This window comes from Mus pahari, chromosome 7, assembly GCF_900095145.1.
Source record: "Mus pahari chromosome 7, PAHARI_EIJ_v1.1, whole genome shotgun sequence".
In the NCBI taxonomy this organism is placed as follows: domain Eukaryota; kingdom Metazoa; phylum Chordata; class Mammalia; order Rodentia; family Muridae; genus Mus; species Mus pahari.
The window spans coordinates 25166340-25170514 of NC_034596.1; positions in this window are offsets into that span (position 1 = coordinate 25166340).

The following is a 4175-nucleotide window of genomic DNA, read 5'->3' on the forward strand; positions in this document are numbered from 1 at the left end:
TATAGCCCTGGCTGTCCTGGAACTCACTTTGTAGACCAGGCTGGCCTCGAACTCAGAAATCCGCCTGCCTCTGCCTCCCGAGTGCTGGGATTCAAGGCATGTGCCACCATGCCTGGCTAGATGTTGCTGCTTAAGTTCTGTACTGAGGAGCTGGGTGATTCTGCTGAAGTACTGTTGCACACAGGGTCTGGGTGCTGCTGCTGAGGTACTGTGCTCAGGGAGTAGTTACTGCACTGTGAACTTCTACTTTCCTCAGTAAACATGCCTTGCAGCCTTGTGAAGAGGGAAAACATCATTTTCCTGAAGCATCAGAACCCTGCCTGCCCTGAGCCATTATTGTAGATGGAAACAGAAACCTCTGCTATTTTTGTACTAGGAAACTGAAAGTAAACTCCGCAGCACAATCCTAGTGTTTAATCAGGTCAGTTATGCCAGGTCATCTGACTTGAGCTCTTGAAACAGGTGGAAATAAAGGTGTTGTAATCTCTGGCACAACTTGAGAAATGCCTTCTGAAAGGCCACATAGCTACGATGTCCATCTTTAGTGTGAGAGAAAATATTTCTGTGGTAGGTCCCAGTTAAGTTGGAATCACAGACTTTGGGGTAGATTTGGTTAGCTGCGTGAGATTTATTTTTGAGTGTGACATTCATTCCTCTATTCGGGCATGCTTCTCTCAAGCTGTCTTCCTCTTCTTTGAGGCCTATTGATTGAGATGGCCATGTGAAGCTGCCACATACAAGTTTCAAGTGTGAATGAAATATAAATGTGATTGTCAAGTTGACATGATTTAGTATCATGATTGGGGACATCTGTTTTCTATGTTTAAGCAGGGAGCTGCATCTTAGCTCTATACCTACCCCTTTGTCTGCCTGACCCTGTGTTATATCTGGGAAACATGGATAGTCATGCCAGTAACTGACACGTGGCATTGTGATATCAAGGGGTCTAGTGCAGGTTAAGCACCAAGGGCACAGCTAGCCATGGTAGAGTGGGGAATGTCTATTCTGCTTCAGAGCCTGGCCCTGAGCTGCAGTTTGCCTGCTGATTCCCAGTACAGCTTAGGACACTTAGATCACTCAGGGAGCAAGATCTCAGTCAGGGTTTAAACACTGGCTACACTGCTTCATAACTAACTACCATAATAGCATTACTTATCTTCTTGGTGCAGGTTGGTTTCTTACAATCATTCATCATTCATTCATTCATTCATTCATTCATTCATTCATTCATTCATTCATTCAGGTACTCAGACAAACTTCAGTTTCTCATCTTCCTTTTCTTTGATGTGCACAAGTCCTTGACTGCTCCAGCCAGGCCAGAGCCCCGCAAATCCCCCCCACAGACACAGAGTCCAGTATACAGACTGGTGTGCAATTATATGACATTTTCTCTCTGTGGAGAGTCCTATTCATCCTCTGTGTTTTCACAGCTCTGATTTTGATTTTCTTCTCTAGTTCCTAGAGTTGAATTGACTAGCGAAACCATAGCTAACAGGGACTTCAAAACCTGATCCATTTTTCATTTTATAATATATTATTACATTGAAATATCTTAAACTTACCCTTCTTGATTTATATATGTATGTGTAAATATATATATATGTGCACACATATATTAATATATATAATATATATACACACATATGTGTGTATGTATGTTTGTATACATATACACACACGCACACGCGCGCACACACACACACACACACACACACGCACACGCACACGCACACGCACACATGTCTAGAATAATTTGATCCTCTTTTACTTTGCCCTGACCCTGGCAGTGCTGAGGATAGGCCAATGCTGAGAATGGAAACAGTAGTGACTACTGTTTCCTGCCTTGGGAAACTGAAAGCAAATTCTCTAAGTGCTGAAGATAGCAACTATTTCTTTGAATACACGCCTGCCACTCATTGATTTATTAGCTCATCCACTCACTCACCCATAGGCACTTCTTGAACTATTTTTTCAGCTTCTACTTCTCATCTCTGTGCAAATGGGGAAATTGATACAGGAATAATTGTTCAGTCCAGACTGCCCAGCGCCACCAGCTGCTTGTGCCTAGGAATCTTAAATTGGCACTCAAAAATTTGACTCTTAGCTATTTAGAGTATGTGGGGTTTTTGTTGTTGTTGCTGTTGTTATTTTTATTGCTGTTTTTTGTTTTGTTTTGGTGTTTTCCTGGCCATTTATGGATTCCAGCTTGAATAGCATTGTACTACACTGTTGTTTTGGTTTTCACATAAGAAAAGTTCATATGTGATGTCCTAATTTGCTTCCTATGGCTGCAATAAAACACTGTGATCAAAATAGCATATGAAACCAAGAGTTTATTTTGGCTTGTGGTCCCAAAGGGATGAGAGTCCATGATGGCAGGGAAGCCTGAAGCAGGCAGCAGGCATGGTGGCAGGAAGATGAGAGCTCACATCTTCAAATGCAAACACAAACTAGGCAAAATAGGGCAAGGTTTTAAACTCTCAAAGCCCACCTACAATGACATACTTCTTTAGCAAGGCTGCACCACCTAAACCCATAGTTATCCCAAACATCACCACCAAGTGAGGACCAAGCTTCAGATATTGACTCTATGGGGGACATTACTCCTTCAAACCACCATATTCTACTCCCTGGGCCTAATGGACGTATGGACTTATCATAATCCAAAGTACATTTAGTCAACCTTCAAAAGTCTAATGCCTCTTCTGAGACTTAACCAATGTCTTGTTTATAATTTGCTGTGAAAAGAAAAAAAAAAAAAACACAAGTTACTTTCAACATATAATAACACAGAATACACACTGCCATTCCAAAAGGGAGAAATAAGATCATAAAGATGAAATACTGGACCAAAGCAAGGCCTAAACCTACCATAGCCAACACCAAATCCTGTAACTCCATATCCAGTGTAGGAGGGCTTTGGTGGCTCTTCCTTCTCGGCTGTGTTGTCTGCAACATACTTCTTTCCCTTCAGCTTGTCCTTCCCGCTTTGTGCGGGTTTTTGTTTTTGTTTTTGTTTGTTTGTTTTGTTAGATGTCTCTTGGCTCTTGGCCCTGACATCTTCACTGTAGGAGACTCCAGAAGTTTCTATTGCAATCCAGACTCTACTTTCACAGCTTTTCTATTGGGGGATACTGCCCTCTAAGGGACTATTTACGAGGGGACTTCCCTACCCCACAGTTCTTGGTCTCAGTGGCTCGCTGAAATTGTCTAATTCCTTCACTTTTTCATTCTTCATGTCCCCAAATCCATTATCATGTGGACAACACTGCCAAGCGCTTTTGTCAAATTGTGATGGACCCTTGCCCTCTGAGCCACCATAGCAGCAGCATTTGTTTGAAGCTGCTTTCTGGGAGCTGAAAACTCCTTATTCTTTTTCCAAGTTGGAAGCTTAGCTGAGTGGGGTGTTGCCTCTAAGGTACCAACTTTTATATGAGATTGCTTTTCGTTGCTGAGATAAGTCACCATAACCAAGATAACTTAGAGAAGAGTTATTTTAACTTTGATGTCAGAGGGAAAAGGATTTGTGGTGGTTGGAAAGCATGATAGCAAGCAGCAGACTCGGTGGCAGAGGGAATCTGAACGCTCACATTCTCAAACGCCAGCATGGAGCAGAGAGAATAAACTAAAGTGGGAGAAGGCCTGGAACTCTCAAGTCCTCCCCGCCTCCCTGTGACATACTAGTTCCAGCAAGGCTGCACCTCTCCCAAACTGGGGACCAAGTGTTCAAATGCTGGGGGCATTCTCATTCAAACCAATACAGGCAATTTTAAAGAAATGACTATGTGAATGCAAATGTCAATTCATTAACTGTTCCCACAAGAACCAAGAGGTGCTGTAGGTTTTTCCTCCCAGCCCCTCTGATGGTCTCCATGTCAGTGGTTGTGGATGCTGTGTGGACATGCCTTACCAACTTATTCCAATACGGCACACAAAGGCCTAAGCTACTCCTTCAATTGGGAGGGCCTGCCGGGCACATTGTAGTAGGGTCAGTATGAGAGAAATATTTTGTTTTGATTTCCATCAAAAGTAGCTGTCTCACCAATGGTCAACATTCTATAAATCTCTTGATTTTGTAAAACTTCTATGCAAGAGACTTCAGATAGGTTCATCTTTGTCTTTTTGTTTTATGCAACTTTAAAAAAATGAAAATTCCACCCGCTCCATCCCTGGAA